We start from the raw sequence: 27,959 nt of genomic DNA, 5'->3' as shown, positions 1-27,959 counted from the left end.
CCTGCCACTCTCCTGGAAAGACCCTCCTTCTCTATGGGGAACCCTTTCCTCTGGCCACTGCAGGGCCAGAAAACTCTGTTCCCCTGGCCATGGTGAAAAAGACAAGAACGACCCGGCTGGTGTGGCTCAGTGGTTGGGCATAGACCCATGAGCCAGAAGGTCAGGGTTCAATTCCCAGTCAGAACACATGCTCGGTTGCAGGCTCAATCCCCAGTGGGGGGCATGCAGGAGGCAGCTGATTAGTGATTCTCTCTCACTGATGTTTCTATCTCTCTTTCTCCTTTCCTCTCTCTGAAATCAATAAAAAACATATCTTTAAAAAAGGGGGGGGGGGGAGACAAGAACCGACTATGCTCTAAGTCAAGTACTCAGAGACCACAATGGGACTTGTCTGATTTTTGTATTGGAAAAGGCTCTCTTTTGGCTGGATGACTGAGTGGGTAAGATAAGAATTTGGGGCTGCCAGTGGCCCCTTGGCACCACGTCCTAGGAAGAAGTCAAACAATGACAGGCATTGTTGAGAGAGAAGGAAAGAGTCAGTCCTGCCCCGGCCGTTGGTTCAGTTGGTTGGAACATCGTCTCATACACCAAAAGGCTGTGGGCTTGATTCCCAATCAGGGCACATACCTAAGTTTCAGATTCAATCACCAATCAGGGCACATATGGGAGGCAACCGATTGATATCTTCCTTCCCCCTCTTCTCTCTAAACACATCCTTGGGTGAGAATTTAAAAGAAGAAGAAAGAGTCAGCTTCTCATGGGCACTGTTAGAGCTGAATGTAGTGACACCAAAGTTGGCTGCCCCCCTGGCTTCCCAGCCGCAGGAGCTGTAACGCCCCCATTCTGCATGAGATGAACTGGGCTTCTATCACTTGCAACTAAGAGTCTGAATGAGTACAATTCTATGAGACGGTACATGTCACCCACACCTCACAGATGAGGCGGCTGGACCTCAGGGAGATTTGGTGAAGCACCCAGACCACAGAGCCAGGAAACAGCACTGGGGGGGGGGGGGGGGGAGGCAGGCACTAGGCCCAGGACTCTGATGCACTTCTCATTACTCTCAGACAGGAGCTACCCAGCAGAGGGTCTCAGCTCGCAGAGCCCCTGCAGCAAATGAAGGGAAGAAAATATCATTGTGAACTAGACTGGTGACAAGGTTCAGAGGAACATGGTCTAAAATAAAGACACGTGTCAACAATGTAACATTTATCAATCCTGAGCGAATCCAATGCATATGTGTGGAAACCGTGGGTGACATGGGCAAATCCCGACTCACTGCGCTCACACTGGCTGCCACGTTCCGCCAGATGGTAAAGGCCAAAAATAAAAACTGCTGCGAAAGCAATTTAGACAAACTCAAGAATCATATGAATAATGGCTCCATAAGAGCTTATTAAGGGAAGTTGTCCGTATTTGAACCACACCCCTAACTTTTTAAGGTGATGGCAAAAGGGTCACCAGGTCCTCCCACAGTGACGCCCTGAAGTCCACAATCAGCGTCAGCATGCCGGACTGGAAAAACCATTAGCCTGACGGAGGGCAGAGAGTCTTAGGTTCTTACAGGAAATCGTTAGAGAGAGAATGATTCTCTGAATACGACAGCTTTCAGTATTTCTGCACACTGAAGACTTCACTGAGAATCATCACATCCAGAGACCAAATTGCATTCAAATCCATTGAAAATTTAATAGGATACACTCACCAGAAGAAAACTGGCCTACAAGTGAAACCTTCTGGTGTATGGGACGACGCTCCAACCAACTGAACCAACTGGCATCGTACTATTTGGGTCATCTAACCAATGTCAGTGGCATCTTCCAACTTCTTCAGGGGCCACTGTGGTGGAACAAACAGCAACATTTCCCAACTGAAAGACAGCAGTGTCCCTCCACGGGCCTGCATCTGGCTGAAACCAAGACATCCAGGAGAACATAGAGCCAAGATGGGACAAGGCCCGTCAGCGTTGTCAAGTTTCCGTGGTTGAGAGGGAAGCTGCCCCTGAGTCAAAAATTTCCTCCCAGTGAAAACGGAATAGGATAGATCATTTCAGCAAAATAACTAATATTTTTTTCATCTGTTTAGTAGCTGTGAGCTTAATTTTAAGAACAGAAAAATCTTTGCCAGCTAAGGGATAGCGCCCCCCATTTCCATAAGGCATTCAAAGGTTTCCTTAATGACTTCTGCTGATCAGGAGGTAATGAATGGCGCGCACGCTGCTAGAGGTACAAGTATTGTCAATACTGCAATTAACAATCCAACACCAAGTCTTATCACATGAGCGACTACAAGGGTTAGCACCCTTTAAGAGAACAGACTAGTGATTTTTCAAGTGGATGTAACTAGTAAAAATAAAATCTATCAAAATAGATTAAACCAACTGATGTGTGTGTGTGTGTGTCTGGACTCTCATAAAGTACCACTTAATGATCTACCAGGACACTGTTATATTTCTACCCTGAGTAACCCTACTAGTTTAGGTAACACTGAATACTGTCTCTACCAGCAACATAACAACTGACCCTGGACCCTGCAAGGCTGGGCACCAACCACATCTGTGCAGGTGCAGGAATTTCCTGACAGGTCCTAATGTCCCCAGTGAAGCAGGAAGCAAGCCAAACAACCAATGATTACAGCTGACAACAGAGATGAACATACTCCCAATTAAATCCAGTTCCTGCCTATCACTGACAAGAACCAGATGGGAAGCTGACTCAACCACAACCCCGCCCTGCACCCTGACTTCTCTGCCTCACTGCTCCCCCTCTGCCACACCACCAGACCTCTAGCCTCGACAGATACCTTTGTGAAGTCTCCCCTGGCCTTTACCTCTCCCCTGGCCTTTACCTGCACCCCCACGCCACACACACACACACACACACAGCTTTTTGTGTAAAGACTAGCTTGTCCCTCATGGCAGCATGAGGTAGCAGGTAGGGCAGCTCTACCTGCAGCAGCACTGTACTGAGCTCCCCTGGGGTCGAGCCTGCACTCTAATCCTCTCCCTGCATCCCAGACAGAGCATCAGGAACATCGAGGGAGCACACACAATGCTAGGGAGTCAGCAGAGAAGATCCCAAACACTGAGCTGTGCCTGCCCTATCCTTCTGTCTCAAGACTCCAATGGGGTCATGAAGGGAAGACACCACGGCAAGGTCACTGAGGAATCCAGGGCAGGGCATGTGATGGAGAACAGTGGGACCTGCCTTGTGGGTTTCAGCAGGGAAGGGCCTGAAATGGTGAAGTGCATGGAAATGCAGGTTTCTACAGAATTCAACAAGCCCATGAGAAGAAACTATTCCAGGCAGGAAACAACCCTCTCTCCATCCGTCTGGGAGAATTCCATAGCCAATGATTTTGACCTGCACTTAACATTTTGTGTTTATTTTAGAATCAGAAATCAGCAGTGCCCTTCCATCAGTGGCACAGTCTCTTAGGGGCACGAAGGGAGGCAGCCGGGGTCCTCTCCTGATGTGGGTCCCGAAAGAAAGGTTCGAAGGAGAAGCACCTCCCTTTCACGTCATCCCACGGTGGGAAGTGAGTCACATCCTCAGGTCAGGAAGAAGGGACATAGGTGTGCGTGGCGGGGAGAAGGGAGCACGGCGTAGGGTCCTCATCCCTTACAAGAGGAGCCACACAGAACATGTGCCACATTTCTGAGCGTCTCCGCTGCAGCCACCAGGCCTCCTGAGATGGTACCCGGACTCATCTCACCCTCCCTCCTCCTTAGCACAATGCAGTGCAGAGAACACTGGGCCCCAAGTCAAGAGACCTACATTGTAAACCTGCTTTACATTCATTCAGTTGCTCACTTACTCTTGGATGCTTTCATTTCAGAAAAGCGTACAGGGCAGATGGTGGTGAGGGTTGCACAATGATGTCAGCGTATCTATGCCCCTGAACTGTACATTTAAAAATGGTTAACATGGTACGTTTTATGTATAGCTCACTACCACAGAAGTGTACTGTGCCCACTATGTACCATTCACTGAGCATACATTATTTATGCAACTATTCATTCATTCAGCAAAAATTTATAGAGTACTGTGTGCCCAAAACTATTTAAGATACTGGGCATAGTAGTTAAAAAAAAAAAGAACAGAAGAACAGAAACTCATGGAGTTTTCATTCTAGTGGGGGAGACAGACAATAAATAAGATAAATAAGCAAAATGTGCCATGTAATGGACAGTGGCAATTCTGAGGGAGAGAAATAAAGCACCGGAGGACAGTATGAAGTGTCAGGGTGGGTACAGTTTAGACACAGGGACCAGAGAAGTCTTCACCAAAAAGACAACTTTTCAGTAAAGAAAATGAGAATCAGCCATGCAGATATCTAGGTTAAAATACCTTCTGGACAAATGGCCCAGCAAGTGCAAAGGCCCTGGGACAGAAGCAAGCCCAGCATGTTTGAGGAGCAGCAAGGAGACCGGTGTTGCTGGAGTGGAATGAAGGAAGGGCAGAGTAATAGGAGCTGAGTTGGAGAGGAAAGGGGGGGATTCACATGGGTGAGCAAAACAAACATAGGCCCTTCCCTGACAGCAACCAGTATAGGAAATAACCAAATTAACAGTTGTAGATAATGCCAGGTATCGTGATAGAGACAAATATAGGAGAACTTGTTAGGTAGAGGAATTAGCTAAGGCCTAAAGCAGTGGTTCTCAACCTTCTGGACCTTTAAATACAGTTCCTCAAGTTGTGACCCAACCATAAAATTATTTCCGTTGCTACTTCATAACTGTAATATTGCTACTGTTATGAATTGTAATGTAAATATCTGATATGCAGGATGGTCTTAGGCGACCCCTGTGAAAAGGTCGTTTGACCGCCAAAGGGGTCACAACCCACAGGTTGAGAACCACTGGCCTAAAGGCAGTGACATTTAAGTGAGGAACTAATGGATAAAAATGTGTTTCTGGGTGGAAAGAATACATTTGAAAGTTCTGTGGCAATCAGAGCTTTTTAAAAATATTTTGACTATCTTTTAATTTATACTAATACAAAACATACAGCTAGAAATAAAAGAGAATCTTTGTTAGGTAGCCATAGAGACAAGGATATTTTACTTACAAATATCCCCCCAACCCAACCATATCACTGATGACTAATCAGGCCCTTGCTGGGGTTCTGAGTGGAATATTGTGGCAGGAGGCTCCCTGGTGATAGGGCAGGGCAGTCCCTGTGCAGATGGTCCGGGAGGGGCTGTGGTCCTCTGTGGAGCTGGGCAAGGTGGCGGTGGAGCTGCCCCGTGGTCTGAGTCCACACCTCATTGCCACGTCCTCCAGTGGTAGACACTGGTGTGTCCACCTGTCATCGGCTTCTTGGTGGGTCTTGTATTTATAGTCAGACTCACAAAAGCATTGGCCTTACAGAATGAGGAGAAATGCCAACTCACTGAGGTGCTGAGCGCGGTGAAAGAGGAGCGTGTGAGGATCGGGTCATCCTTGGATGATGCCAGGTGCGAGGGGTCATTAAATACACCTGCCTTATGAACGCTTACAGAAAGTGGACCAGGGCCTACTGGATGCTGAGGCAGGAAATGACTTCCCTGGTCTAAGAACTGAAGGAAGAGAGATCCAAACACTCAGGCAAGAGGAGGAGATGGCAGAGATGCTAAAAACACTCAAGTCCCTAGAAGAGGAGATGAAAATCACTCACAAGCAGCTTTTCCAAACCTGCCAGGAGGCCAAGAGCCAAGCCTGGTGGTCCCCTCCCTGGAGTAGGCCTGGGTCTTAAAGCAGCACTGTTCCCTCCTCTCCCCAGCTGCCACTGTGCTACCCACCTCCACCTCCACCTCCAGGGACCATCCCTGAGGCCAGTGGATGCAGGGGAGTCCCCTCCCTGGGCTGGGGTTCCTCCTCCTCCACACACTGCACACAGCTGTCAGCTCCTGCCCAGACAATCCCCCCAAGTGTAAGGAATAGGAGAATTCCCTGAACACACCAAGAAATGGGGGACCTCTGTATAGTCACAGAATGTTTAGATTCTCTCTCCGTGGCAATGAAAGAAATGCTGTGCTTAAGAGATGCATATTTTGCTCAAATTGAGTCTTCATTAAACTACATTTCCAAGTATTTTGCATTATTTATATACTAATCTAAGTGAACATTTATATTTTATTCTCTCCTTCAATATTGTATTTTAATTTGAAAATATATGTAGCTTTGCAATAGACTTAACAGTAAAAAATATATGCACAATGTTCATTTAATTTTAGAGTTTATTATTTTAAAGAATCTAAGATAATGTTGATGAGGCTGAAGCATCACAGGCAAAGAAGATAGAAGTCAGGATGTAGGAGGGAGGCAGGGGTCACACGGAGCCTCACAGACCACAACAGAAAGCCCGTTGGATTCACATAAGACTGACCTACAGACGGGAGTAACATGCTCAGATCTGTTTCTACAAGACCATCTAGCCACTGAGCAGAGAAGAGACTGAAGGTGTAAAAGATGGTGGTGGTTCAGATTAGGGAGGTGGTCATAGAGATGAAGACATGTAGAGAGTTTCCAAATAAACCCAGAGGCAGAGAGATCAGGACTGGCTGATGATTCTGAGGGTAGGATCAGGAAGAAGGAAGAATCCAAGAAATTCCCAGACTTGAGGCGTCAGCACCGAGGTGGATGAAATGCCAGCTGCTAGGACATGGAAGGCTGGGGTGGCCAGGCCTGGAGGGGGAGCTGGGTTCCATTCAGGAAATGTCAAGTTTGAGCCTTGGAAACATACAAGTCAAGATGACCAAGAGGTCGGGGTAGATATATAAATTTAGTCAACAGCAAATAGAACTTGTTGACCTCAAACAAAATCTATCCACAGGCTGTGAGGTAGTTTTCTCATTTGTAAAAACAGGATGATGTCTAAGGCACTTCCAGGAAATTTTATGAGAAACAATTGCTCAGAGCCAGCAGTTCCCCCCACCACCTGTTATCTAGAGAGCACTGAACACGCAGGCAGGGACCAGCGATGGCCTGGGTGTTTACCAAAGCACAACATCTAGGATTCAAGATCACTGTCACATGGGCTATACTTTTGCATGAGTGAGCCTTTGCAAAAAGCTCACTGTCTTTTAGAACCTCCCCAATTTCAGTGCCTTTGAAATTGAGGAGGTTCTAAAAAGACAAGGCTATTTTACCCTTCCATGCTGTTGTGGGAGTGTAAATTGGTGCAGCCACTATGGAAAACAGTATGGAGGTTCCTCAGAAACTTAAAAATACAACTGTCATATGACCCAGCAATTCTACTTCTGGATATTTATCAAAAAAATTCAAAAAGATATATGCACCCCTATATTCACTGCAGCATCATTTACAATAGCCAAGATATGGAGGCAACCTAGGTGTCCACTGATAGATGAATGGACAAAGAACATGTTACATACACACACCCTAGCCGTAAAAAAGAATGAAACCTTGCCATTTGTGACAATAGGATTAGACCTCGAGGGTATTACGCTAAGTGAAATAAGTCAGACTGTATGATTTCACTTAAATGTCAAGTCAAAAAAAACAAAATAGAAACAGACTCATAGATAGAACAAACTGGTGGTTTACCAGAGGAATGGTGGGGGTGGAAGGGCTGAGTGAAATAGGTGATGGGAATTAAAGGGTGTAAACCTCCAGTTATAAAATAAATAAATCCTAGGGATATAATGAACAGCATAGAGAACATCGTCTGTAATACCGTGCTAACTTTTTGTGGTGACAAGACTTATGGTGATTACTTCTTAATGTATCTAAATATGGAATCACTGTCATATACCTGAAACTAACATAATAGTGTAAGTCAATTGTGCTTCAATAAAAAAGACAAGGTTATTTTCCTGTTTAGGGTAACCTACGCACACATCGCAGCTGCCATGGAGAAGTGTGCCTGTCACCCTGTGACAATAACGGCCCTTCTTTTCCCATCTCAGCCTCTACCAACAGAGGGCCCCTCATGACTCACATGAAGCCAGGACAAGACGGTGGGCTCTTGGCCAGACACCCCCAGCTAGTACAACCAACTACGACAGCTACAGTCTCCCAGTCAGCAATCCTGAGTTGAGAAAGTACACCAATATACAGGGTGGGGCAAAGTAGGTTTTCAGTTGTTTGTATGGAAAAAATACAATAAATAATAATACAAGAATACACTCTGTGTTTCAAGTGCTCACAACTGTAAACCTACTTCTGCGCCACCCTGTGCAACAGCTCTCTCCCTGCCACCCCACTGCTCCTGTCCCTGCCACGTAGCATAATCTCTGTGTTTGGTTTTCAGTGGGTGGTGCCATGTTTCTTTATGTCTAAAACCTCACTCTCCTTTTCCTTCTCCCACAGAATCATCCATCACATCACCTGAGGGAAAACCACAGCCAGAGGCTGCCCTCATGAACCCACCTCCGAAGAGTCAGACACACACAGGAAACCAATGGTTCAAACACTTCCCCACAACAGACTTGGTCCTAAACTCCCTCTCCTGCCCTTCCAACTTCAGAACCACCCTCAGTCTTGACCCAAAGTCTATTTGTCACTAAATCACAGTGACAAATAGGATATGACTTAGGGATAATGAGCTGTTTCCCCAGGGAAGCTGTAAAGCAATCACCAGACTCGCCCAGTCCTCCCAGAGATGGGTATGGACTGGCCTGAGAACCATCCCCTCGTCTCTGGCTGGACAACCTCAGAAGCTGTATCACAAGGCACAATCCGACTCATCTTCTAGTGCCAGCTCCAATCTCAATTTTCCCAGGAAGCCTTCTCTGACCATTGTTAGCCTTTGCTAATCATTCCTTCTTTGAAATCACAGAGCTTACATGCATCCTGTTAATTTGGCACTTGCCACATCTTGCCCAGTGATCTATGATCTATATTGGACTGTATATTGAATTCAACAGTTTGCTCTTAATCATGTAACTGTGTGTGTGTGTGTGTGTGTGTGTGAGAGAGAGAGAGAGAGAGAGAGAGAGAGAGAGAGAGAGAGAGAAAGAAAGAAAGAGAGAGAGAGAGAGAGAGAGATCCCCTGTGTGCACGAGAACACAGGCAGGTGCATTTGCATGCATTGTCTAGACTTCTTAGTTTAGCTTCCTTTGAACTAGGGCCATCTACAATCCTTCCTCTAAGTAGGTACAAGCAATAAGTAATTATCAGGAATGTGGCTACTACTGACATTTAGAATTCAGAGCCGAAAGGCCCTTTTAAGGTATTTGCAGGCCTATGCTGAGTTTGTATGCAGCAGCATCACCTACACTTTCTATATCTCAGGGCAATTCAATATAGAAGAGATCAGGTGAGTGTCTCTAGGTCAAAGACAAGTAGCCAAGTATTTACTGTGCACTCACTGTACACTTGGGGGTTATGCTCAGTGTACAAATAAGGCATTTTAGAAAGAGCCTCCCCCATGAAATGAGTTCCTTTCTCATTAATTGGGAGATTCAGTTCCTCCAGAACATTCCATTCCTAAGCATTCTAGTTAAGTAAAATGTACTGAAAGGCAGTCCTTGAACTCTGTAGCAGAGTAAATTCCTGAAAAAGACTCTGTAAGTTGAGTAACATAAGTCAAATCTAATTTTTACCACAGAAACAATGTTATATTAGACAATTATGTTTTCAACCCAAAGACCAATTGCCAACATTTAAAAGGAGAAAATGGCAAAATTTTAATTTCAAGATTATTAGAATTGCAAGCAATTATAAAGCTCATCTGTACAGCTAAGGACAGTAACCTAATAGTTATTACCGAATACCTATTATATGCCAAGAATTATGTTAGATGCGCTTCATATATTCTACCTTTAATTTATCCTACCAGCCCTAATACAGAAATGTCATTTCGCATCATAAATGAGACAACGAAGGCCTAGGGTTGCTATGTTTTGACTAAGGTTCTATGGCTATTTAGTGGAAGAGCAAGAATTTAAGCTCAGAAGTGCCTGGCTTTAAAGTCAAACATCTTTCTACTTCTCCAATGGCTTCCCTAAATCAATCATGAAAATATACTTAATACTGCATACTAAAACATCTGAGATCAATTAAACAGGGTTATCCAGAAACAATGATATCATTTTGCCAAATGGATTAAGAGATTTTAGAACCCCCTGGCAATGAGCAAGGAGACACCTGATCGGTGGTGTTGCTCTTATATCAATCAGGGGCAAAGTATATGTACAGTCCTTAGTTCATCCTAGCTTGATGCCTGTGTCGGTGGCCAGAGCTGTTTCATGCCTGAGGCACATAAAATGGTAATTGCTAGGAATTGGAGGGGAAAAGATCAGAAACACTGGTCTCATAATAAGTGGATTATTAATATTAACAGGCTTAGCAGGGGTGTAGTTTTAAAGTTTGTGGAGATGTGAGTACTCTAGCAGTAAGTAGATAGTTCTAGCACAACTCCATTAAGAGTGAACATGTCACCCCTAACAGTTTTTGTGGCAAGGATATATGTTATTCTGCACATAACACTGGGTGCTATGAGAATAATAAGTGGGTCACTATTGGCTTTCAGAAAATTGGATGGGGGTCTAGTATGGTAATACTGGAATTATTTCAGAGGGCAGTTACTGTGAATCATGCATTCTGAGGAGCCAGAATGTGTTCAAACCCTGAGTCCCTGGCATTTAACTGTCAGTGTGATCTTAGATGCATTTAACCTACCTGTTTCTCGCCTGAAAAGTGAATTTTAATGATAGCGCATATAAGTTGTTGGAAAAAAATAAAACATGAGAAGCACTTAAAATTGGGGCCCGGCACAGTTGTAGCTAATAACATATATGAACATCTATCTTTTTCTGGGTTCAGAGAAAAAGAAAGATTTTAGAGACAAGAACTATCAATGAAGGGTTAAAGCACCATTGGACATAGGGAGAGCTGAAACAGGGCATAACAGTGAATTGTTAGTCTTCACTGAATATTGCAACCTAACACATTTATCCTTCTAGGTGCTACGGCTACAGTAGTAAACCAAAGACCTCCTTTGTGGAGCTTCCATTCCAGTGGAGGGCACAGAGATGACAACCACCAACCAGCGAATACAGCGACAACTCCTCGGTGGTGGAGGACACACAGGGCGAGCGGGACAGGGCTTGCCTCTCTGAGGGCAGTGGATACATGAGCCTGGAGTGCAGAAGTGAAGGCTGAGCCGGAGCACGGAACACGTAGCATATCAGCTTCTGGATACATTTAAAATCACAGATGGGTAAGATCACTGAGGGAGGGAGTGCTGATGGAAAGAAGAGGAGGGCCCTCTGGCTGCGTCCCAGAGCACGCCAACATGAAGAGGTCGAGGAGGAATCAGTAAAGGAGGCTGAGAGGGAGTCCCAGGTGAAGCAAGGAGAAACCAAAGAACATGGCATCCTGAGAGCCATGAGAAGACAGTGCATCAAGGAGGAAGGGTGCTGCATGTGGCAAATACTTTAGCTGAATCAAGTGCAAAGCCGGCTGAAAACTGACCACTGCATTAAGCAACAGGAAGATCAGTAGGAATCTTGATGAGAGCAGTTTGGGTGGAGTGGTGGTAGCAAAAACCTGATTAGATGAGTTCAAAGGGGAATGTGAAATGAAAAATATGCAACAGGGAATATAGAAAATAAGTTGCAAATTTCAGCTATAGAAGAAAAAAGGAAATGGGGTAGTAGCTGAAAAGGGATCAAGAGAGGGTTGGAGTCCCAGTGGGAGAAATAATAACCTCATGTTTATGTACTGATGGGAAACAACCAGGATAGCCGAATAAATAGATAAAACAGAGAGAGCAGGAGAACTTGAACAGGCAAGGCTGGGTGCAAGCTGGAGTGCGAGTGAGCGGCTGGCCTTTGGGAGGGGCAGTGGCGCCTGTGCATAGAAATGTAGGCAGGTGGGTGGAAGTGGCAGTGGGAGCTTGTAGACGTTCTCTTCTGGTGGCTTCAACTTTTTAAAGGAAATGAGAAGGCCATGAGCAGAGAGTGAGGATGGAAAGGAGGTGTAAGGAGAGAGGATAATATATGAAATTGGTGTCAAAAAATGAGAGACAATGGACTTGATTAAAGACAGTATCAATGCCAGTAGCATTAAGTTGTCACTTGAAGTTAGTGACCATTTTAATTATCACCAATCATCTTAGCTAAATGACATTTTCAGCCATGCTTGGCTGCATGGGTGCAGGTTCCTAAGAAGATAAATAATTGCAGTTATTCAAGTTTGGGGTCTTGACAAGCAAGTATGCAATACCACCATATCACGTTATTTTCATAAAACTTCGTCATCCACAAAGGATCACATTCTCTCACTTAATCCACACATCACCTCGTGATGCTTGGCCTGTGTGAAGGGAGCACAATGAGGCTCCGTTAGGTTTACTGACTGGCTTAGGACACATGGCTATATCTCACTTCAGTGCTCTGCCCAGGCCACACTCTTCCCAACCAGGAAGAAACCCATAAACCAGAACTCCTCCCTCTCTAAGAATTGCTGATTCAATCCTGGTCAGCAAAATCGGCAAAAGCTCTGGCCCTTGTTTCTGCCTAAGCACCCCAGGCGATATATACAAGACATGGCTGTAACTATGCAGAGCTTAGTCCACTGCCTGCTCTTCATCACAATCAACTATTTGTTAGTGAGAATGTTCTGCACTGTAGACATTTGGCTTTACCTTTTTTTTTTTTTTTTCACTAAGGCAGCGTTTTCTATCGGTGGCTGTGTTACCTACCCTTCATCTTGTAAAGGGTGTCCCAAAATTCACGCAAGAAGTAATTTTGATAGAAAACACAGGTTTATCATTAAAAATTGTAAATTTTTTATTGATTCATAAAGTATACAGTATAGGGTTACGTATGGAATAGCATATCGGGTAAATGGCCTCCACGGCTTTGCTGGCACATACGCACTCTTTTGTTGAAATTTTCCATGACCGTTTTTGCATAAATGTGGCTGAATTTCATTGATACAGCACTCAATTTCCTCTTTCAAGGTGTGGGTGGTTGTGGGCTTGTTGGCATAAACCTTAGACTTCAAAAAACCCCAAAGAAAAAAGTCCAACGGCATTAAATCGCATGATCTGGGCAGCCAATTCTGATCACCAAAACGGGGAATTACACGACCAGGAAATGACTCATGCAGTAATTGAATTGTTTCTCGGGCTGTATGGCATGTGGCACCGTCTTGTTGAAACCACATGTCGTCCACATCCATATCTTGCAATTTAGGCACAAAAAACTGGATTATCATGTCGAGATAGCAAGCACCATTAACTGTTATTGCCTGAGCAGCCGCATTTCGAAGAAGAATGGTCCGATGATGCCTCCAGCCCAAAATCCGCACCAAACAGTGACACGTTATGGATGCATCTGTTTCTCAACAATCACTCGTGGATTTTCTGAACCCAAATGCGACAATTTTGTCGATTAACCAAGCCATCAAGATGAAAATGAGCCTCATCGAAATTCAGTCACATTTATGCAAAACAGTCATGGAAAACTTCAACAAAAGAGTGCGTATGTGCCAGCAAAGCCATAGAGGCCATTTACCTGATATGCTATTCCATACATAACCCTATACTGTATACTTTATGAATCAATAAAAAATTTACAATTTTCTATCAAAATTACTTCTTGCGTGAATTTTGGGACACCTTTTACATTAATCCTAGACTGTAGGGTCTCCTTCCTCAGTAATCAAACACTTGAGGCATCAACTCTCTGGTGGGGAGGAAGCAGGCTCACAGCTCTCTTCTGGAAGGTACGTGAATTGTTAGTATCAATGAAGTAAAAGCAATAAATTACTTAAGGGAGACTTCAATGTCTAAACATTGGTAAATTTTCTGACTACAGAAGGGGTTGCGCATCTCTCTAGATCAGTGATTCTCAACCTTCCTAATGCTGCGACCCTTTAATACAGTTCCTCATGTTGTGGTGACCCCCAATTTCATTGTTACAAATTGAACATAATTAAAGCATCGTGATTAATCACAAAAACAATATGTAATTATCTATGTGTTTTCCGATGGTCTTAGGCGACCCCTGTGAAAGGGTCGTTCGACCCCCAAAGGGGTCTCGACCTACTGGTTGAGAACCGCTGCTCTAGATCCTTTGTCCAACATGATGTGAGATCAGGTGAGCAACAAAGGAGTTCCACAATGAGAAACTGTTATTCCCTACAGATCCTGTATAGATGGTGTAATCTTAAAGTGTAATTTTTGACATCAACAATAATAAAAGTCAGGTAAAGTTAACTTCAGCACTGTGTTATTAGTAAACATTTACCACGCATGGGTGTCATGCGTCAGGCACGAGACTGTAGCAAACAAGACAGGCTGGCCTTGTTTACTACTATCATCAAGATTAGAGTCAATGGCGTTTTCTTACATGAGACTCAAGAAAAGTACATACAAGAATTCAGAATGAAAATGCTCCTTCAGCCAGAAGTCAAATCAGAGTGTTGCCTACTTTACTGCTCTCCTCCTTGGGGAAGCCGATGGTTACCTGCATCCTGTTAACAGCCAAAGAGCCTACCACGAGAGCAAAGAGAGACAGCAGGAATGACAGAAGGAAAAACGTAAGACAGACCCTTGCGTCACGGAGCTCAGCATGGAAAGAAAGAGCTACCTAAAGGGAGCACAGTTCTAACAGAGAGGCCAGCAGGATGCTGCGGGAGCCTCAGGAAGGGGCCAGCTGGCTGGTGGTGGGGACAAGCCTGCTCCCGGTCCCTCTCTCTGCCCTTCTCCTCTTGGCAAGCAGCCTCATTCACTCAGCAAGGAGCAATCAAGTGGCCTCACGTGGCAGTCACTGTGCATGGCACTGACAATACAGCCTGAAAAAGACAAAGTCCCTGTCCTCTAGGAGATGACTTCCGGCGGCGGGGGGGACACAACAGACAATACAATGTGTCAGGTGCCATGTAGAAAATCAGGCAGGAAGAGAAGCAAGGGGTGGGACAGGCTGAAACCTATTCTTTTAGAGGTTGGTCAGGGAAGACCTCTCTGAGAAGGTGACACATGAGTAGATACGCAGGTGATTAGGTGTGAACCAAACATATATCTGGGGAATCACATTCCGGAGAGAAGGAAAAGAAGGATCCAAGTCTGAGATGCAAGTGTGCTTGGCATTTTGAAGAACAGCAAAGAACCCACCGTGGCTAAAACAGAGTGAGAAGGGGACGTTAGCAAGAGATGAAGGGGGCACACTGGCAGGTGACGTATTTCTTTGGTCCATGGTAAGACCTGGCTGCCATCTGCAGCTACAGATACTTGGGGCTGGCAGGCTTTACTTAGAGAAATGCTCCCATGGCCAAGGAATTCACAGCCCTCCATCAAAAAGCAACCGCAACTATAATTTTCACAAAGCCGAATCATGCTATACTTCGGCCAACTAGGTTGAGAAAGGCTATGACTTAGCACACTGGTGTTATTTGCAAGTTGACTGCTTTTTGCAGCATAAATAATACTTTCTACAGAGGAGGGTGACAGGAAAGGGAAGTTTGTGCCAAATAGGTATACACACATTCTATTTGATATTACTCTGATGTAATATTTGGGGGCAGAAATATTCCCAATGAAGACTAAGCATTCTACTTTAATTCCTTCAATAGAGTCAAGGCAAGATTAAGTACCAAACTGTACATCGGTCATTTAAGTCCAGCTGGGTGCCACTATCTCTTCCTTGTCGAATAAGGCAACTTAATCATAAGATTAAACATCTTGTTTTCCAATGAGGGAGGCATACTACATATAACTTTTGAAGTTCCTTGGCACGTGTTCTAAAACTACCAATGTAACTGAGCTTATAAACAAGGGACTATTAATCCATCAAACAGCTTTTCTTACCCCTTCCCCTCCTTTACCCAGATTCAGAGCCTTCTATAGGCCACTTCATGGGATGCATTTGAAGAGATTTTTGCCATGAGGATAGATCAAGCTTGAGCCACTCAAACAAAATTGTGTCTACTTAACTTTTAGCAAACAAGTAAACGCAGTAGCAGTGACAAACCATTTTCCAAAAGCCCTATATGTAATAGGCTTCTCCTACCATTTTGCTTTCAAAAAGTAAGAAGCTCTTACCATTTTGCTTTCAAGAAATTCTCCTACCATTTTGCTTTCAAAAAGTAAGAAGAATTCTACCATTTTGCTTTCAAAAAGTAAGAAGCTTTCCAAGACACCCTCAATGAAGTAGAACAAAGTGGAAGGACATGACTTACCAGATAACAAGATTTATTATAACGTCATAGAAATTAACACAATGTGGTGCTGACGCACAGACAGACAAATTCACCACTGAAAGGAGAAGCCAGGAATGTTATCTGGGCATACCAGGAAATTTGATTTGTCATACAGCTTGTGTTGCAAAGAAGAGGGGAAATAATTTTTTAGACTTTTAAGTAGTCTGTGCTGGAACGACTGATTATCCACATAGAAAAAAAAGAAAACAACCCCACCTCACACCATACACAAAAGTCTATTACAGAGCAATTAAAAACCTAAATGTTAAAGAAAATAAATGTTTTAGGGGATGATATAAGAAAATCATCTGCATAGTGTCATGGTAGGAAATGATTTCTTTTTTTTTTTTAAATATATTTTACTGATTTTTTACAGAGAGGAAGGGAGAGGGATATAGAGTTAGAAACATCGATGAGAGAGAAACATCGACCAGCCGCCTCCTGCACACCTCCTACTGGGGATGAGCCCGCAACCCAGGTACATGCCCTTAACCGGAATCGAACCTGGGACCTTTCAGTCCGCAGGCCGACGCTCTATCCACTGAGCCAAACCGGTCTGGCAGGAAATGATTTCTTAAACAAGTTTCTTAAACTGCCGAGGTTCAAGTCCTGGTTCTACAACTTACTAGTTGGGTGACTTTTGGCAAGTCACTTAACCATCTGTCCCTTGGTTTCCTCACCTATAAAACAGTATTCATCTCTAATGTTGTTATGAGGATTAAATTAGTAAATATTTATAAAGTGCTTAGAGAAGTGTCTAGCACATAGAAAGTACTCCACAAGCACTTGTTAAATAAAAAAAAACAAAACTCTCTGTAAAAAATCAATAAAATATATTAAAATTAAGAACTCTATTCATCAAAAGATACCACAAAGAGACCAAAAGAGCAAACCACAAACTGGGAAAAATATTTGTATAACACGTAGTCTACAAAGAAGTAGGGTCCAGAACATATAAAGAACTTCAGTAAATAGTAATAAAAAGACAATTCAATAGAAAAATGGGCATAAGACTAGACAGACACTTCACAAAAGAGGAAAACTAAATGGCTACCTAAAAAGATGCTCAATCTCATTAGTCATCAGGGAAATACATATTAAAACCACAATGATACACCATTTGATTAGAGAAATTAAAAGGCATGACATCAAATATTAGCAAGAATAGGAAAGCAAACAACACTATACATGATTGGAGGGGAGTTTAAATGCATATAACCCTTTGAAAAAACAACTGGGCCTCGTCTGGTGAAGTTGAAGATCCACACTGACTGCAACTCCACTACTAGGAAATCCTCTGCACACGTGCACTGAGAAATTCAGCACCATTTGAAATAGAAGAAGAATGAAAACATCCCCAACATCCAACAGCAAATGCATAAACAGATGGTGGTATGTTCTAATACACAGCAATGAAAAAATTATAAATTCCAGAAATATAATTTGGAGAAAACTGCAAGTTACAGAAGAATCTATACTAATAAAAGTATAATATGCTAATTAGACCAGACAGTTGAATGACCTTCCGACGTCCTTCCGGATGTCCTTCTGGACAACCTTCCAGATGAAGCTGGGGCAGCAAGGACCGAGGCAAGCCGCTGAAACTGCGAAGACTGAGCCCTTTGCACGAATTTTGTGCATCGGGCCTCTAGTATATTCCATATAATTCCATTTATATAAACTTCAAAATGGTATAAAACTAAAAATAGGCAGTGAGGGATTAAAGCATACATGGGTAAAACCATAAAGTAAAGAAAGATAAGCATGAAAATCTTGCTTATAATGGTCTCCTCTTTGTTGGGGGAGAGAGGGAGGAGGAGGGGTGCACAGAGGCATGAACGGTAATGATTTACTTATGGGGAGTGTAGGTCCACTGGCTCTCGTGGTGCCTTGAGTTGAACTTCAAAGTATTTTATAAGTATTCTTTAGTATCGACTCAAATAAAAATAAAATAACATGATTTCCTCCATCTCTAAACACAGGCAAATTCTATTACAGACCCAGCTGTCGTGCCATTTTTGGGGTTTCTCTCTCCTGTACTCCCACCAGACGTCCTCGTGGCCTTCCACTCAGCCACAGACAGAAAGAGCAGTGGTAAGAGCCAAGTGGCTAAGATCATATCTAAGTAGTAACTATGGCTTCACCACTCACACACTGCATAGCTTAGGCAGACTGCTTAGCCTCTCCCTGCCTCAGTTTCTACAACTGTAAAATGAGGAACAATAATGGCGTCTTCTCCACAGGTTCTTGTAGGGATTGAATGTGTTCATTCAGTCCACAATCCCTGACCAGAAGCATCTGGGTCCAGGTGTGTCTTAGAATTCACATTTTCCAGATTTCAGAAAAGTAACACCCAACATCCCAACAGGATCTGAAGCAGCACCCTATTAACAAACACTTTTCTTATTCCTTCAGTGGAGCATCTGAAAATTGACACTAAAAGGGCAAAACCTATAAAAAGACAGGCAGGCTCAAGAGAATTTAGGGGATAAACAAAATGTTATAAAACTAGATTATGGTAGTAGTTATAAACTTAACAAGTTCACTAAAAATTACTAAATTATACACTTGATGCACGTGAATGTTATGGTATGTAAACTATACCTCAATAAAGCTGTTAAAAATAGTTTTCAACTTTAAAAAGTCTCACATCCATTCACATCCTGTTTTACCACCAAATGGGTTTATTAAAAAAAAAAATCCAACTCAGATTTAGAGATGTTAAATTTAGAGCTGCAGATCAGAGAATATGGGCCTGTATTTGTAGAGCTCACAGAACACAGAAGCAGTGCTCAACATGCAAGCTGATCAGTATCATTAGTATTATTTACTCAGCCCAGTGTTTCTCAACAGGGTCTCTATGAGAATTTTGGGTGGGACAATCCTCCAATGTCATTTAATCCCACACACAAAATTCTAACGGCACCTCTCAGTATTTGTGACAATTACAACCGCCCTACACATTTCTAAATAGTGAGGGAGGACAATACTAGTTGCGAATCATTAGGCCTATTAGACTCTAAATTCCTTATAGGTAGAAACCAAGTCTTCCTCACTGTGGTAAAATAAGAATACTTTGTACAAGAATATGCAAAAATCTCTAGCACCCAGCTGCACTCAAACTGTGACTTCATTTCTCCTCTTTTTACTTTTTTCAGTGTTGGGTATGAAGTCTTTCAGTGACCCCTACAGTTATCGACAGGCCTTTCTGTACAGACGCAGGTCACACGGGTAAGGAGAGCAGCACTGGCCTGGCGTGTGAAGCACAGCAGCTCTGGGACCAGCCTGGACTCAGCCCCCAGTCCACTCGTGATTTGGGACATACTAGCTGTCCTCTGCACCTCAGATTCTCCATCCATAAGAGGATTGAAGCATTTACCTTACAGAGTCATATTCATATGGGCATAAACTAAGATAAAAGATGTAAAAGGCCCTCTTCTCCATGCAAATTCAGAAATATAAAAGAAGACTGAGAAGCTACTTTGGTTTACAGGGTTCAGCTGCAAACACCCTGTAAGATTTCTGGAACGCTTGCTTTCCTACCTACATTTCTCCATAACAAGTAGAAAATAATCCTTATCAAAAAGGGTTGTTGATTAGGGCCATACAACCACCCATGACAAAAACAAGTTGGCAAACTTTGGCCCAGGAGCTGAATCTGGCCCACTACCGACAAAATGATAGTAAATAACAATAACAAATAACATTCCATGACACATAAAGAGTATAGAGAAATCAAATTTGTGTCAATAAAGTTTTATTGGAACACCTCCATCTTCCTTGGTTTCTGTATTGTTTATGACTGCTGTTACATGACAACAGCAGAGTTAACAAGTTGTGATACAGGCTGTATGGCCACCAGACTTAAATTTACTACTTAACCCTTTACATAAATAGTATGGCAAACCACACATACACACACATGCCCCTTTAAATTTAAAAAAAAAAAAAGGTAAGCTATTTAATCACTAGAGGCCCAGTGCACGGATTCATGCACTGGTGGGGTCCCTCGGCCTGGCCTGCAGGGATCCGGCCAAAACCCACTCTCCGACATCCCCTGAGGGGTCCCAGATTGTGAGAGGGCAGTTCTCCAGTGACGCACCCTGGGATTGGGCTCTCTCCTTTCTGGTTCTGGGTGCATCACCTGAAACCGCAGCTGCCAAGTCACCACAACTTGGCAGCTCCTGCATTGAGCGTCTGCCCCCTGGTGGTCATTGTGTGTCATAGCTACCGGTCAGAAGGTCGGACGGTTGCCTAGGCTTCTATTTAGATAGATAGATAGATGATTGATAGATAGATAGATAGATAAGTTTTATGTGAGAATTTCATGATACATGTTATGAACATATCCTAGGGACTCAGAAAAGCAGGCTTGGGAAATCCCACCCTATGTAGGGTTTGGTTTATAAACAATGATAGTTTTTATGTTAGCATAAATAATATATTTTATTAAAAAAACTATATTTTCCAATACAAAATAAAAAGTAGTGATTGGCACTATTTTACATTTCTGCAAATCACTTGACTTAACAGGAGACAACTGGATGCATTCAATTTGTTGCAATAGGTAGGTTTTGTTGAAGAACAAAGAATATGTGGCCTCACGCAGATAGACAGTTGGGAAAGGAGGAGTATTTTAATGGCCTTTTCAGGTCATTATAACTACTCTTCTTTGATACTCCATTAAAACTCTGAGATAGTCCCTTAAAGGTTAGTTACAATATGAACTCTGAAACCATAACAATGAACTTTTCATACTCTGTTACATTAAAATTCACTGGTCTATTGTGCACTTTGAATGGATCTATTATCCATACATGATTCTATAAAATCATGAATCGATAATTTGAAAATAATGGTTCATTGCAGATGCTCCAAATGTTGACACATTGCATTATACAATTTCAAAAAATTATATTTGTTAATATCGCCATTGATCTTACCAGTCAGCTCACCATAAAGTTTTTAAATACTGGAAAGTTTTTGTTCTGGCCTGCATGCTAAGTGGTTAGACATCAGCCCACACACCAAAGGGTCAAGGGTTTGATTCCCAGTCAAGGGCACATACCTGGGTTACAGGTCAATCCCCGGCCCCGGTTGGGGCCTGTGTGTATCTCTCTCACATCAATGTGTGTGTGTGTGTGTGTCTCCCTCCATTATTCCCTCCCTCCCTCCCCTCCACCTGTCTAAAAATCAATGAAAAAAATATCCTCAAGTGAGGATTAGCAAAAAATAATAAATACTGGGAAGCTTTCATGCTCACAATGATGGATACAAATTTTTCAAAATTTTATTTGAAAGCTCTAATGTTATCATTTGATAACACTTGCTGTCAGCTGTTTCCCTTAAAGTGGAATGCTTACTTCCATAATTTCCAAGAAAAAAGCTGCCAAATATAGTGCCCAGTCTAAATACCCACAGTTTGTCAGATAGTCTTTCAAATGATGTCCCATGAAAATAAGTGGCTAGTTCATCTAGCAACTCAATCATGCACATAATTTTTCTTGAGACAACCATCATACTACAGTATGCAGAAGTGCTTTATGCGTACTTCCCACTTGTCACAGAATATTAACAAGGCCTGTATTCAAAGGTCAAGATTTAACACAATTGGTCATTTTTACTGCTTTATCGAGGACATTCTTAATTGAAATTGGACTCTGCTTTGTTTTGTTTTGTTTTGTTACCAAGAGTGACAGCAAGGACGAATACCATGACTACTAGTACAGTTTGGGGCCACCGCTTTGATTTGTGCTAAGGCACAGGCATATAAACAATGACATTAACACTAATATGGATGCCCCAGTTCCTGGCCAGATGGATTAAGAATCCCCACCTTCTCTCTCACACTAGATGTAAATGTGAAAGCTGGGCAGAGAACATGGAGCATCTGAGGATGCTGAAAAGGAAGTGGCAGCAGGTAGACAGGGGAGGAAGCTAGAACTCAGAGCACCACCAAACCAGGGGTGACTTTTCTATTGCTGTTTATTCCTTCTACTATTACCCAGCCTGGATGCAAAGACAGCCCAGAACCCACAGGTGCAGAGTGAACCTGAAGAGAAAGTTCAAGTTCACTCCTTTCTAGCCTGAAAATCAAAAAATGGAACTAATGTTCTGAGAAAGCCCCTGTATTTGATTGCTTTTTTCTGATCTCTCCCACCTCGGCCACAGGCAATCCAACAGGGCCACAGAACAGCAGCAGGGGTGAGCAGGCGCCTACCACTCTAAAAGGAATAATTCCCTCTCAGAAGTGTAGATCCAAGAACAAGGGGGTGACTCCCTATTGCTTCTTTTCCTCTCTCGATTTCCACTGCTTGGCTCTGGACAGCCACAGAAAGAATGCAGTGGAGGAAGGGGACCAAAGTCCTGGATTTCTGGCTGGGGACAGTAAAAGGGAGCCTCAGGGAATCAGAACTTGTCAGAGATTTTACAGAGAGAAGGGAGGTGTACCCAAAAGTGGCATGTTAACATTTGGACTCCCTTCCCAGCTGTTCATCGTGGATCTGATCCTAAACAGCAAGCCAACAGCTTTGAGATTTGCACTTTCAAATCGATCACTGCCCAAATCCCAGGCTGGACAGTGGGGTACACACTCACGGGACAGATCCAAATGACACTGCAAAGGCTCTGAAAACTGAGCTGATGCTGGAAATACAGCCTACAGAAACGAGGCATAACTTGTAACCAGGTCAATCATCTGCTTAAAAAAGAATAAAATAAAATAAACAGTCTCCACAAGATATAAACAGGACCCAGATAATCATAATATCTGAAATGTCCAGAATACAATCCAAAATTACTCAGCATATGAAAACCAGAACACTCTCCAACTTGCAAGGGAAAAGACAATCAATAGATTCCAGCCTTAGGATAACATAGGTACTGGAATTACCATACAAATGATATGAAGAGTTATTATAACCATGCTCCAAGAAGTGAGGCAGGACACTGTTGAAACTAATAAAATGATAACAACCTCAGAAAGAAAGACAAAAATAACCAAATGGAAATTTTAGAGCAAAATTTTTAAATGTCATTTAAATGTCACTGGATGAATTCAAGAACAAAATGAAAGTAATAGAGGAAATAGTGAACTTAAAGATAGATGAATAAAGTCTATCCTATATAAAACAAAAAAGAGAAAAAGAAGTTCAAAAATAAACAGAGCTTCAGAGGCCTGCAGAAAAATAACAGAAAGTCTAGCGTGCATGTCATCAGAGTCCCAGAAGAAGAGTGTTATGCATGAAAAATATATGGAAAAAAATGCTGGCTGAAAACTTCCTATATTTGGCAAGAGACCTAAACTGACAGTTTTAAAAACTCAGCAAAGCCCAAATCGGATAATTTCAAAGAAACCCATCATAATCAAATTGCTGAAAACTAAAGACAGAAAAATATCATGAAGACAGCCAGAAGAAAACACATAACATACAGGGAGCAATGATTTGAATGACTATGGATTTCTCAGAAGAAACCATGGAGGTCAGAGAGAAATGCAACAACATTTATAAAGTGCTGAAAAAAATGAACTATATCCAGCAATAAACACCCTTTGAATACAAAGCAATCCTGTACTCTATCTCCAGTACATATCCTTTGGATATGAAGGTGAATAACATTTTCAGAAGAATAAAAACTAAGAATTCATTTCCAAGAGACCTACTATAAAAGAAATGCTGCCAACAAATTAGATAACCTAGATGAAATGGACAAGTTATTGGAAGGAAACTAACTACTGAAACTGATTCAAGAAGAAATAGAAAATCTGAAAAAGATTGAATTAGTAATCAAAAACTTCCCTCAAAGAAAAGCCCAGGCCCATATGACTTATCCCAAGAATGTAAGGTGGGTTTAATATATGAAAACCAGTGTGATATATCATATTAACAGAATAAAGAATAAAAAACACATAAGCATCTCAATAAGAGCAGAAAATCATTTGAAAAAAACCCCAATAATCTCTTGTTGATACTCAACAAACTAGGAATAAAAGGACACTTCCTTTCCATTATGAAAAATGCATAGCTAACATCATACTTAATAGTAAAAGACTGAGTGTTTTCCACCTAAGATCAGGAGTAAAAGATACATTTAAATGAAAGGCCAAAGTATATTCTAATAATCCAAAAAAAGGCAGGAGAGGAAAATAGAAGAGTGAAAGAGATCAAACAGACCATACATAATAAAATGGTAGACTTAAATCTAAACATATCAAAATTAATATTGAATATAAATTATCTAAACATACTAATAAAAAGACTGATATTATCTTTGATAAAAAAAATCTGAAAAGACCTAAATAAATGGAGAAATATATCATGTTAATAAATTGAAAAATTCAAGATAGTTGCAAAGTCAGTTCTCCATAAATTGATCTATAGAGTCAATACAGTCAAAGTCAAAATCACAGCCATTTTTTTGTAGAAATCCGTAAGTTGGATTTAAAATTTATGTGGAAAGGTGAGGGAAAGACAATAGGCACAACAATTCTGAAGAGTAAAGTTGGCGAGCTAAAACCATCCAATTTTAAAACTTATAGTAAGGTTACAGTAACCATCCAATTTTAAAACTTATAGTAAGGTGAGGGAAAGACAATAGGCACAACAATTCTGAAGAGTAAAGTTGGAGAGCTAAAACCATCCAATTTTAAAACTTACAGTAAGGCTACAGTAATCAAAACACTGTGGTACTGATGAAGGGAGAGACACACAGACCGAAGACGACGAGTCTAGAAATAGCGTCCAGGATGGCCAGTTGATGTTTGACAAATGTACAAAGACAACTCAACGGAGAAAGGATATGCATTTCAACAAATGGTGTTGGAACCACTGAACATCATATGTAAAAAAAGTAACTGCAACCTAAACGTCATACTTTATGTGAAAATTAATTCCAACTGGATCACAGACTTCAATGTAAAACTATAAAACATTTGAAATGTTTATTGTACGTTAATTTCTAAAACTAAGTAAAAGAATCATCTTGGCAGGGACTATCCAGATAAGGCAGAATACCTAAGGGCAGAGAACGGAGCCCTCGGGGAGAGGCAGGCAGGCAGTCTGTCTGCTGGGAGGCAAACTCAGCCTAAAGATTCTTGCTCCCAATAGATCATCTGTAGCTGACAAGAAAGAGAGAGAGGAAGTGAGGAATAGGCCAACATTGAGAATGATTTAAAGAGGAAAAGAAGGGCTGAGTCAATATGGCATTAAATGAAAGGGCTGTCTGTGAGGTTTGGGTACAGAAAGTCATAAATCCCTCTTTTATACTTGCCTTTGTCCACCTATTTCTCTATTTCCAGGAAAGTATCTCATAGGAAAAATAGAAGAAAAAAAACCAGCCAGAAACAAACAGGGAAAAGGGCAGGAGGTCCACTTTGCAGCTGAACTCCATTAGCAAAGCCCTGTGGCACACCGTGTCCTATCACTGTGACTGGGATCCTCATTCAATGTCCAATACTTCCCACGGTTTTGTAAAACAGGACGCCACAAAAATGCAGCTGGAAACTCTGCTCTTTTGATTCATCTCACAAGTCTGTGACACTAAATGTTTGATAAGCCCTTTTCCATTTCTAATTCAATCATTTGGGTATAGCACCCTCATGGGACACTGTTAGATACACTATCCAGAAGTAGTGGAATATGGACTACAAAAACACGATTTTACTCCAGTCCTCTTAATTTTCCACCTTGATTGTACTTCAGTATACGATCTTTAAAATTTCATACACGCCCACAATACTTGCCAATAATTATTCATCTTTGGAATGCAAATTTTAAAGGAGGGATTATGTGTGAGTAAATCAATGTGTGAGAGACACACATTACTATCTCCCCACCCACAACAGAACCCTTCCCCATTCCTAATTAGAAATCTGTCGTCGTCAAACTGAATGCAGGATCCTAGAACCTTCATCAGCTTCATTTAATCAACAAAATATTTACTCACTGCTTACCGAGTGTAAGACCACGTGCTGTTCCCAAGTGGTGACAAAGGTATGACCTGTGAGCCACCGAGGTGTTTCAACCTCATGCAGTGAAAGCCACGTGGAGCAGACTGCTGTGAGACAAGGACCCAGGAACCAGCCAAGCCCCACCCGCGAGGAGACTACAATGTCACTGAAGAGGGGTGATGAATGCATTTGAAAAAGACCTAGGAAATGGTAAGGAGCTCCGAGTGCACCTTCAACCCAATGACCGTTCTGCTGTGAGCTGCAGAGGGCGCCACCGGGAAAGGGCTCTGGGACTCATGGGGGCAAGTTCACAGGGAAGTGAAGTTCGATTGATGGGAAGGCCTACACAGGACACCGTGCCCGGCGAGTAGGCCCCCCCCCCCCGTCTATGAGGGTGAGGTGAGGCTGGACACAGCAGGATTGAGAAGAGCCACCTGTGACTGTTCACAGCAATAAGTCTACTGCAAAAGCGGTTTACTAGCTCACAATTTCTGTCCATTCTTGTAAGTAGTTTTGTTTGTTTTTTTTAGCGTACATATCTTTTTTTCTGTGATGTGATACTTCACATTCCAGTTTTAAAACACACATGCATACACACAACTTAAAACACTTTTCAAAAGTACTTAAACAATTGAGTTTTGCACCATAATTTTCCACTTTAACACAAGTTTGTAGGTAACAAAAACTTATGTGGAGTATGGAGAGCTTATCTGAGTCCTTAGAAGAACCTTTGAACTTCATCTTAAAGGTGCTAATTCAGGAGTGGGCCAACTTTTTGACTCGAGGGCCACAATGGGTTCTTAAACTGGACCGGAGGGCCGGAACAAAAGCATGGATGGAGTGTTTGTGTGAACTAATATAAATTCAAAGTAAACATCATTACATAAAAGGGTACGGTCTTTTTTTTTTTTTTAGTTTTATTCATTTCAAACGGGCCGGATCCGGCCCGAGGGCCGTAGTTTGCCCACGGCTGTGCTAATTTGTACCTGTCTTCTAGAGCAGCGGTCGCCAACCGGTGGTCTGGGGACCACTGGTGGTGCGTGAGGTCCGAAAGGCTGGTGACCACTGTTCTAGAGCAGAGGCTGACTGCCAGGGGATCAAATATGCTGACCCGAGGGCTCACTACTACGGAACCTGGGAGCCTATGTGTGACGTGTGTACCCGTGACTCGTCGTAGAGCTGGGAAAAGACCCTGTTTAGTGCAACACTGTTCCAACTGCCTTGAGAAGAAAATGGCTCTCGTTACAAATTTTTAATGTAATGACTATTCGTTTTCCTAATCATAAAGTATTCCTTGTAGAAATTTTGGAGATCACCCACACATGTACATCTTACATCTTATTATGTTTTAAAGAGCTACATAGGCAAGTCCTTGGGAGAGATGCCCACACACACATGACACGAGCCGTGTCCACCTAGGAGAGCTTTAAACGCTACGGTATTGCCTCCTCTCTGGTCTGTATCTGTGCTTTGTCATTCCTGTGTGGCTAACAATATAGAGTGGAACTTGTTGGCCAGAATGCTGGCACCTGCACCACTTTCCACCTGCACCACAGGTGACTCTCGGCTGATGGTCCTCCCTGACCCCCACTGCCCCCAGTCCTCTGGAGCTTATTCACAAACAAGATGTGATGTTTAGTGGATGCCCCCCCATCCTGGGGGAATGTCTCTCTTATCAGTAAGCTCTGATTACTTTTCAGTTCACTGAGGTGGCCTTAAGGGGAAAAAGTCCAATTCTCCTCTCCCCTGCCCCCCAACCCCACTCTTTCAAGCTGAGTGATCTCTGCAATTCACTTAACCTGCTAAACCAGCGGTTCTCAACCTGTGGGTCGCAACCCCTTTGGGGGTCTAACG

At 42.5% G+C, this 27,959-nt stretch overlaps 1 protein-coding gene and 1 pseudogene across 1 annotated transcript in view; one reads left to right on the top strand and one right to left on the bottom strand.

The window, feature by feature from the left end:
* CACNA1D (calcium voltage-gated channel subunit alpha1 D) overlaps positions 1-27,959 on the bottom strand; it is a 289,303-nt gene that overhangs the window by 204,929 nt on the left and 56,415 nt on the right.
* On the top strand, positions 10,067-10,211 carry LOC111826485 (annotated as a pseudogene).

This window comes from Myotis lucifugus, unplaced genomic scaffold (assembly GCF_000147115.1).
Source record: "Myotis lucifugus unplaced genomic scaffold, Myoluc2.0 scaffold_83, whole genome shotgun sequence".
Classification (NCBI taxonomy): Eukaryota; Metazoa; Chordata; class Mammalia; order Chiroptera; family Vespertilionidae; genus Myotis; species Myotis lucifugus.
Note: the sequence above shows the minus strand (reverse complement) of the source record. Positions and strands in the feature narration are given on the sequence as shown.